The sequence below is a fragment of the Frankliniella occidentalis genome, unplaced genomic scaffold (genome assembly GCF_000697945.3).
Source record: "Frankliniella occidentalis isolate FOCC.00 unplaced genomic scaffold, Focc_3.1 Scaffold73, whole genome shotgun sequence".
NCBI lineage: Eukaryota > Metazoa > Arthropoda > Insecta > Thysanoptera > Thripidae > Frankliniella > Frankliniella occidentalis.
This window is the reverse complement of record NW_026267203.1, coordinates 591,176-601,574: the sequence shown is the minus strand read 5'-3', so window position 1 is coordinate 601,574 and position 10,399 is coordinate 591,176. Positions and strand designations below refer to the sequence as shown.

The following is a 10,399-nucleotide window of genomic DNA, read 5'->3' as shown; positions in this document are numbered from 1 at the left end:
GACGGAGAGAGGGGAAGAGAGGGGGAGAGAGGGGGAGAGAGGGGGAGAGAGGGAAGAGAGAGACGGAGGTGAGGTAGCAGTACACGTTCCTTTTTGTAAGTCATTCAGCCGGGGTCTGACTTTCGTCCTGCCGTCGTCATCTCGACCACCGTACCACAGACGAGGTCCATCAAACGAAACACGACGAGTGAAAATAACAAATAACGACTAACACACAAAACAACTCCTATATACGCTTCAAAAACTCTCCGCGCTTCACACCGCGCGCAGAAACAAAACGAGAGCAAAAGACCAAGGAAGAGGTCCTCTGATTACGTCCGTGATGAGGCGACCTTTTGCAAAAGGGGAAGGAAAAGACTCGTCTGTTCCGAGGGCTAGTCATCTCCTCTGCGGCCACCACACCCTTTTCAAGCGGAAGGCAAAGCAGGCGGAGGGCAGAAACAAACTTCCCTTGTTAATAACGAAAAGCAGTGAAAAAAAAGACACAAAAAAACTCAGGTGTTGTTCCTTTTTTCGGGTCGGATTAACAGCGGCACCAGGGCGACACGCGTTACACACAATGTGCCCCGAAATAATAACACCAAAAAAAAAAAAAAAAAAACACGCGAGGATTTACCCCACGCCGCGCAAGCCGCCGCGCGGGTTCTGCGCCTTTTATATCGATGCAATCTCGACTAATTGTTTTCTTTCCCGAGGTAAGTCACCGCGTGGCGATACATCACTGTCTCGCGGAGCAAATCGCCCACCGCCTTCGGAGTTACGTAAATCCTGCGCGCTCGACTTGAAGGACGCACCCCCAGAAAAGCCAGAGCCAAGCAAGGCAGCCGACCTGCCCGCGTGCAGGGGAGCGGTGGGACGGGGGGAGGGGAGGGGGTGAAGAAAGTGTGGGCCTAGCGCTGGCGCACGGGCACTCACACTCACACACTCCAGGTACGTTACTCACATAATTGAGACACACCGACATCCCCCCGCCCATACCCGCCCCGTCATATAAACCCTCAATGTCTTCCTAGTTTGCACGCTTTACGGTCCAATCCCCAGCCCCCCTCCGACGCGGTGGGGGCACGCTGCTGACTCCGGGGCTGACGCATACGCCACATAATTGCCACCATTATTTTGGCTTTGGCGACGGCGCGGAGGCGACGCGCAGAGAGGTGTTACCCGCCCGCGTGTGTGTGGCGGCGGCGTTACGTTACCCAAACCGCTCGGTCGCTACAGTTACCTATTACTACTCTACCCGACTCTACCCAATAGAGTTACGGAGAGTGTATACGGTTTCAACACAATTGGTTATCTCGGTGTTGGTGCATATATGGTCCTCTCTCCTTTACCTTACACCCCCGATAGGGACGCCTCATCAGATGATTTTGCATACTAAATGTGCCTGTACATGTTTGGAGCATAATCATGGATTGCCACGTACAAAAATTACGAGAAAAATTTTTACGACGTGGTGAATTTTTTTCTATAAAATTTGCACAAAATTGGTGCATAAACTGTGTCTACCTGTACGATACAGTCTAATTTTGGCTACAGTCTTTTGACACCCAGCCTAGATATCGAAAAAATTCCAAATTAAGAAACTACTACGATTGTGCTCACATTTCAGCTTGGTTCTGCCGCAGGTTTCCTTAGAACACTGCCACTGTGGAAGAGGGAGACAAAAGTCGCTACACTAGAGGAGGGGTCGAGGAAGTGAAACGAAGGGAAGATGGAAGGACCAACCGAACACGGACAGAGAGACCCCGCAGCCACCCCTGCTACGCTGATTTGATTAAGCAGAAAGAGAAGAGAGGGAGTAGGAACCCCTCCGCGTGCCGACAGAAAAAAAATCCACGCCGCTGCTCTCGCTGCGAGTCCGAGAAAGGAGCCATATGGAGGGAGACAAGCAGAAGAGCCTCGTCTCAGAATGTCCACCGGGGAGCAGCGCGCTTGCAATCTCGCCGAAGCCGTCCCGCCCCCTTTTTTGAAATCCGATGCGCGCCTCTCCTTGTTACGCGTCGATACTAGACGCGCCGCGCGCACTAGGCGCAAGGCAACACCCTGCTGTCCCTCCTCTCTATCATATTTTTTTCCCTTCTTCCCTCCCAATCCGTCCCTGTCAGAGGCAACATTCCTTTTCTTTTCTCTATCCAAGCGTCTTGCATGACATTCCATCAGCAGTCTTATCTCGCGTTTTGCCTGCTCCCGCGCGCTTGACAAAATGGCGCGCGGAGCAGCAGTAGGGGGAATTCCCTGCATCCCCAGTGTACCCCCCCCCCTCGTCTTCACAACAACTGGCCAGACTATGCAGGGAACCACTATTTAAAAGCAAGTCTGTGAATGTCGCACAATTTTAGGTGTGTGAATGCCCATTCGGACACTTCAATGGTACGAAAAGTTAAGAGGGCGTAAGATACGGACGTCCAATTGACATGGGACTTACGCCCTTTTTACTTTTTAACAGTGACTTAAGTGAGTAGGTGTCAATTTTCCTTTCAAATTCACACACACGTCCCTCCATGTGTGCGAATGACGTTCACACACACACACACATACAAGTGTGCGGCATTCACACCTCTATGGGTTTCTGGAGAACGCACCATTTCTTTTCATTTTTTTTCTAATCTCTCCTGCTGCTTTTCAGATCACCCCGACGACGGCGGCAGAAGCCAAAGCCAAAAGTTTCCCCGGTGGCGGCGAAGCAATTTGCGTAATTGGTCGAGCCAACTAAACCATCGCGGTCGTTAGAAGCGCCGCCCGGGGTATTAAATCGTCCCCCCCGCGAGCGCGCGTTGTCATGTCACTGTGTGGCCAACAATTTCGTACACAACAACAGTTGGCTGCTTTTAATTTGTTTGGTGATAACTCAGCCAGCGACAGGGCGGCGGCGGGGCTCAATACAAACGCACGCGACTAACGTAAGGCAACTTCAGCACTCGGGCGGTAATGCCCGCCCATACCCTTCAACAAGACTACGACAGGGGCTCTGGCATATAGAAGGGCGCATTATCGATCAAAAGAACTCGAATACTTTCAGACGCGTGCTTGTTAATTTGTATACTTCTATAAATGTTTTAATTATTTTGAGGGGGGATGTAAAAATCGACTACCACGAGCTTTGCTGATGCAAAAACCGTTAGCGACAAAGCGGTGCCATGCAAGGGAGCGACACAGCGGAAAGGGTGCGAATCACATCACAAACGTGATTGCAGAGGGCGCAGAAGCACATTACAATCGTGATTGCAAAGGCAGCCCCTCTGGCCAGCCACAGGTATAAATTGCTTCCCGCGCTGTCAATTCCAGCCGCGGCCCCGGCGTGTTCATCCGCGCCATCAAACTGAGCATCTGCCGCGCTAGTATTTGTCAACGCTCGCTCGCTTTCTCTCAGTCTCTCTCTCTCTCTCTCTGTCTCTCTCTCTCTGCCCCTCTCTCTCACTCTCTCACACACATTCACAACCCGATTCTAATGCGTAGGAGCTTGAGAGCACCCTCCTAAAATTGAGGTTTGGGGCCGTGAATAATGCGAATGGTAATTGGAAATTCACACACCTACAAGTTTGCAACATTCAAGCACCTAAAAGTGTTCAACATACACACCTGTAAGCGTCCGACTAGAAAGTGTGCGGCATTTGCGACTAGCAAAACTTGGAAGAGCACGACATTAACTCACACTTGGAGTTCTACTGTTCACGTCTACTTTATACTGCAATTTCGCGTTTCGCGCGCAGTCCCTGCTGCGACCAAAGTCCCTCGAGTATTTTGCGCGGGCGACAAAGTACACGGCGGTGTCGCTGTCCACGGGTCTGGTCCGTATCTCGGCCGCGCTACCACACAACCACCCAGCAAGGGCTCATACCGCCCGACCGCCGCCACCGCCGCTATCCGAAAAAGTATGAGGAGAAACAAGCCTGATCCTATTTGGCGCTCAATTTTACCACCAGCGTGTTGGCGGTGGTGCACTCGCGCCCTGCGGTCCCGGTACCAGACGACGCCAACTCGGGCGGGGTCAGTCCTGTCACCCTAGTTCCCGAGACCCTCTGTCCTCGGTGTTAACACTGCAAGTCCCCCGGGCCCAAAAAGTTTCCGGGAAATTAAGGAAAATTTACGGAAAAATAATAAAAAATTTCCCAGGTCCGGAAATGTTCTGTTGTTTCCGGAAAATTTCTGAAATTTTTCGAAAGTTTCTGACCCTGAAAATATTGCAGCGAATTTATTATCCTACACCAGAGATCACTCAGAAAAACGTATCTTTCTGGGAACGAAATCGGGACAAGACCACCACCAAAAAGAGTTTTCGTCGCGACAAAGAAAACATTTTTCAGCACTTTTTTTGTTCCCCATGTGCCACGCGTGCGGGGTTGTCTTTGGCGGGCTGCTCATCTCAGGGCGTTATAACTTGCATCGCCGTGGTAGAGAGCGGCAGGCCCGAGGGGGGGTGGGGGGTGGGGGGTGGGGACGCAGTAAACCTGGTGGGGGCCACGCCGTGCCACGCCGGGTGTAAAAGCGAGGCTGTACAGTATTATTCCCCGTCACGCCTAGACCCGCCCAGTTCAGCTAGCGGTGTGGTGCCAAGCGGGGAAGTTTGCCCAGGGGGAGGTGGCACCACAGCGGGGGGCGTGGCGGGGGCGGCGCGGGGGCGGCGCGGGGGCGGCGCGGGGGCGGCGCGGGGGCGGTGCCAGAGAGCATCGGTCACGGCCCGCCAATCTATCAGGAGATAATTAGCCGCCCCCGGCAGTATAGGCAGCGCGCCGGTCACCAGGGCGACCGCCTCAACAGTCAAATCAAAGCCAGCTGGAAGCGCCCGAGAGCCGTCGCAACCGTCACCACAGTCACCCATGTACTTTGACAGGTAGAGGACAGGCGTTTGCAAAGGAAAACTCCCACCTTTCCCCTGTGCTCGTGCTCGTGTGCGAATCGTAATTCACGCTCCTCCACTGGTAAAGCAAAGGTGCTATAAGTCGTGCATGTGCTAAAGCAAATTTCAGTTTAGTGCCTCTGTAATGCACAAATCTAAAGACAGTGCGGAAATAAAGATGCTAAAAATTTGTGCCTTTAGAAGTTGTAGTGTCACGGCACAAAATATTCAGTGCCTCTGAAAAGTATAACAATTTTACCCTTGCCCTGCCTGAGTCGAAGTGCCACACATTTGGGTTTCCAGTGGGGCATATCTAAGCCCCCAGCTATTGAAACTGTTATCGACATGATCATAACTTAAAAATAGTCTCCCTCAAAGATCATCCAGGAAGCTCGTCCTCCGCCATTTCTGCAGAGCACAAGTTCAGCCTCTGCACGCTCTTATAGCGCCTAGTAGGTAGGCAACATCTCGCCTGCAGTGCATGCGTGTGCTGCGGGATGGCCTACCTCGAGTCTCGCAGGCGCCGAGCTCCCTTGAGTCGCCGCGTGAACCTGAGAAAAATAACGGCCTACGTTCTGGATGGACGCGACCCCTTTCCTTAGTGGCGCTGCCACAGTACTTCCAAGCGCCATTCACGAAAATCATGATATCGGTTGTCTACTATAGTCCGCAGTTTCGCGACAGGATCATTTTCGTTTCCCATTTCCTGTTCCTTTCGCGCGGGTCACACCGCGACAAGAGCCACCGCCCCTAAAAAGACGACAAAATGTTTATCGCGATTAGAATCTAAAAACGGAGCACGTCAAGCGAGCGGGAGCAGGGGCGGCGCCGTCCGGACCGACAAAAGGAATTCATCAGGAGGCACAATACCCGGGATAAATTAGCTCTGATCGAAAATGACGGAACTGCGCGAGAACGCAGTCGTCGTCATCGTCGTCGTCTTTGCTGGCGATCTGTGGTGGCCGATACCCTCACAGATACTCACTGCATTCAGTGAAATACAGAAAATGGCACGCAGACACGAAGTATTACTGCACATGAAAATGTAAAAAGTACTATTTGCGGAACACAAGCCCCTCGAGATTTCGCACTAATCGTTTTTCGGTCAGCACATCGCCCGTCACACCGCTCTTCGTCAAAATACTCTTCTTCTACCACGCAGGGTTCGTCACTCCACCGTGTCACGCGCGCGTCGGTTGGATGTTTCTTTTTCCCTCCCGCGTGTCGGAGGCGCGCGAATTCCCCGCCGAATCTCCTCCTTGTGCCGGGCCGAGTAGAAACATACACACGGAGAGAGGCCAAAGCGTGCGACAGGAGCGAGTGAGAGAGCGAGAGAGAGAGAGAGAGATAAGGCGGGGTTGGATTCAATTAGACGTGTCTTCAGAAGTCGGCGAGAGGGTGGCTCTGCCGTCGCCGCCGCCGCCCACCTCCTCCTCCTCGTCGACTGGGCGACATTTAAATTCCCTTTGCATTTTATTCCACTCATGCACTTGCTCAGGCCGTGCTCATTCTCTCCCAGTCTCTCTCTCTCTCTCTCTCTCTCTCTCTCTCTCTCTCTCTCTCGACCAGAGTGGATAAAAAGGTCGCGGACACGGCCGGCCAGAGGGAGATGAGACGGACAGACACTATGACGGCGCGTTGCGGGATGGACTCACTACTACTACTACTCCGAGATGCAGCCAGCCGCAGCCTCCGCAGCCTCCTCGTCTCGTCGCAGTTGTCTGGGTGCCCTGCCCCGCCCGCGCCACCCACGGCCTCTAATATTCCCCCTCCACGCTCCTCCTCCCCGGCGAGTGAGAGGTAATTTAATAGCATTGTTAACTCCTGAATAGGAAGCTCTCGTGGGGCCGGGGCCGGGCGCGGGCATTATTCATCCCGCCTTTGCCTTTGGCGGTCTTTCTGGCTGGCCTTTGAATGTCGCATTGGAGGGGGAGAGGGGGGGGATATCTCACCGCAACGTATGATACGCAAACCATTTTCACGCACAAACATATACGCTGGATTGGGCGCCGTGCACGGTCTGCAATAAAAACAAAAACTAAACGAACGCACGCTCACACACTGCATAGTCAGCACCACGGATTTCAATTCCGGCCAGCAGGACAGCCGAGCCACACGGGATTTCCTTTATTTTATTTTTTTCACGTTGAATTAGGCTTTTCTTGCGCTGCTTATTGTTTCACATCCCCAACGCCCACACCCTGTGCCAATAAACCCTGGCTTGCTCTTTCGCGCGCAGCAACAGCCCCCTCCCCCCCTCTCTCTCCCTCTTGACCCGCGTGCGCCGGGGGGGCTCCTCAAGGTCGCAGCGGGGCTGCGCGCGCCCTGCTCCCCTCTCCCTCTACTTAACATTCTAATTGAGACCCATGCTCGTCCACACGGGCCTCCCAACCCCCTCTTCCTCTCCTTTTCCACTGCGGAGTGAGTCAACCTGAAGATTAAAACGCCCCCTGAGCTGCGCTGCATACGCCGTGCATCCCCAGACAGAGAAATGGATATGCAAATCATCAAGGAAAAAAGCAAATGTCGACAGTTTTGTATGAAAGGACCTTTGCAGAGCTAATGCACAAATTTCGCAGCGAACACACACATATACGCGCCGACAGGGCAGCTCGATACTAGCAAACGATAACAGAGACGACTGCCGCTCTGGGACGGGCGGGGACGAGCATAAAAAGATGTAAATCGGTCGCTAATAGACCTGATGGCCCACCCTACCCGGGGGGATCGGTCGCACCTGGCCCCGCGTACACCTGTTCCCAGGACTTTCTCTCAGCATCTCTCCCCCCCCTCTCTCTCTCTCTCTCTCTCTCTCTCTCTCTCTCTCTCTCTCTCTCTCTCTCTGCAATACACTTCCGCACCGGCCGCACCACTCCCCCCTCTTTCGATGAGCAACATACCCGCGCCGACGACACTCGTCCAAAAGCTTTTATCGAAAGGTCCACTTCCGCACAGGCGACTCGAACACTGCCCTGCTCCGAGCCACCGCAAGAGGAAACCATTCACAAAAATCACGCTGCTCCCCCCCCCCTCTTCCTCCTTCAGAATGTCCCCTCCCCTTGCTCTATAGTGTACGACTACTTTTCGAAACGGCCTCGAACGTGTGCGCCTCTCTCTCTCTCTGTCCCTCCCTCATCCACCTCCTCCTCCTCCGTCACTCGCGGTGCCTTTCTTCCAGGAGTTGTTGTCCGGCCGGTCGCCACTCCAGAGGGGCTCTCAAGCGCGCTCCAGCTGGAGCCTGGGGCGCCGGGAGGGCGGGCCACCTGGAGACAGCTGCGCGGGCGCACGGCCTCCCCCCGAGGGGCGCACGGCCCGCACTCGGGGACGACGCCCACGTGCCGAGGCAAGACAAGCAACGCGAGTGGGGCGGGGTGGTGGTGTTCGCAACAAGACACACCTTGGAATTTTAAAGTCTAAAATTATTATTCCGGAAAAACTCGAAGCTTTTCCAGAGGAAGAAAAACGAAAAGAATGAAATTTTTTTTCCGGTGGGATTTATGAAACATTAGGAAAAAGAAACTACTTAGGGAAAATAAACAGGAGATTTTTAGAAAAACATTATGGAAAAAAATTCCAAAAAATACTGCAATACTGGAAAATTAAAAGCGGTAACGCTCCGACTCCTTCATCCAGCTCCTCTGACAAATCTGTATCTCCGGCGCCCACACGCACGCGCGCGCCCACTGCTCACTCCCCAAAGGGCCGTGGGCGCGCGACAAAAAGAAAAGCTCAAAGAAAAGCGACAATCAAATTTCCCTCGCGCGCGCGCCACACCACCGAGAGAGGCGTCGCGACGCAGCGAGCCGAAGCCCCCCCCCCCCCTCGTCTAAAAGGGAAGGGGGGCAATGAAAGCACGACTGATTGCTTCCGTCCCTCCTCGCCCCACAACCGCTCCTCTATATCCCCCGCCAATCCGGAGAGTTTGTGTCGCGGAAGTCGCGCGAGGAAGCGAAATCTTTGGCAAATAATGCGTCTCGTGCGGCTGTAGCGCGCGTGATATTAGCGGCCGGCCAGCGTTACAAAAGTAACACAGATCCGTGGCCCTCCACCTCTCTTTCTCTCTCCCCCCCCCTCCCTCTCTCTTTCCCCCTCCCTCTCTCTCTCCCTCCTGCTCACACCCTCTCCCTCACGCTCCCCGAGCAGTTTGGCGGCGGCTCAAAGCTCATCAGCTTTATAAGGGCGTATCGTATCGAGGGTGGAGTGTGGGGAAAAACAGCCTCTATACTTTCTACCCCTCCCCGCCCCCTCCCCCTTTCCCCCCTTTGGTCACGGCCCGCGCGCTCCCGGACCGAAATCGAAGCCGCGTGATGGTCAAACTCCCATGGCCCCCCGGCCCATCTGCCGGCCCGTGGCGCTCATGGCGGCCACGAGAGGGAAAGGGGGGAAGGGGGGAAGAAGAGGGGGTGAGAGGAGAGGGGAAGAGGGAAGGGGGCACAACGACACGAGCCGACCGGCGCCGCGGACGCAGCCGAAACCGGCCTTTATTTGCGGTCAGCAACGCCGGGCACTGGCCGCTCTAATGAGTGCGAGAGAGAGGAGAGCAATATAGGGGAGTGAGAGGGAAGATAGAGAGACGGGCGATAGAGAGAGCAGAGAGAACGCACCAATAACGGGAGGGAGGGAGAGAGAGAGGGAGAGAGAGAGAGGGGGAGGGAGAGAGAGAGAGAGAGAGAGAGAGAGAGAGAGAGAGAGAGCGAGAGGTGGGTATCGCAGGCCGGCAGGTGATGGCGGCGGGCGGGTGGTCCACGGCAGGGGCGCCGCCGCCACGGTAGGGAAGGGGAGGGGGGATAATTTGATAACGGTGCGTGGCGGAGCGTGGAGCAGCTCGGCGGGTGGCTGCCCGCCGGACCTAAATAAATTGTTATGCAAATGAGCCGACGGCGATGGAAACCGGACCGGATGTGGTCACTTGCCGCGCGCGCGCGCGCTGGCTGGGCTGGGCTGTGGGGTCCTACCAGCAGCGCCCCCCTCCAACCCTCACCGCCCGACCCTCTTCCCGGGGGGCACCTCCACCGAGAGCCTTTCCTCCCGCGGCCACCGGCGGCCCACTGATGGCAAGGGCAGTAGTATCACAACAAAGAAAAAACAACGTCAGTGAAGACCGATACAATTTTCATAGAAACATATTTTTAAAAAAGAGAGCATAGAGTAAGATGCCCAATGATGGACGCCTGAAGAGATGCATCTGACCAGTGATGGACACCCTTTTTTCTTGGAATGTAAGTAACGGAGCGAGGTGGTTTGGCATATTTTAATACGGTAGGGGTCTTACTAGAACATTAGTTTCGTGCCAAGATCGTAAAAAGAAAAGTTTGGCAGCAAATCGAGAAAAGTGTAAGTCACTGGTACAATGTCCATCACTGGGCACCTTACACTACTTCAACACAGAACATGCACAGCGATCGATCTTATTCTCGTGGGATGTTTTTCTTTGTGTAGTTCCAGCGAGTTGCAATATCTCGCGACATTTACTTCCCTCATTCCCGGAGTGTCCCGGAGCTGTTTTGCCCCCTTCCTACACCTACCTGGCGCGGCCACAGTCGCTGCGTGACCACCCCCCCC

General features: G+C 54.4%; 1 protein-coding gene across 2 annotated transcripts in view; it reads right to left on the bottom strand.

The window, feature by feature from the left end:
- The window catches only part of LOC113208628 (protein O-linked-mannose beta-1,2-N-acetylglucosaminyltransferase 1), a 175,963-nt gene that overhangs the window by 149,426 nt on the left and 16,138 nt on the right, over positions 1-10,399 (bottom strand). The gene's annotated exons all lie outside the window — the stretch shown is intronic.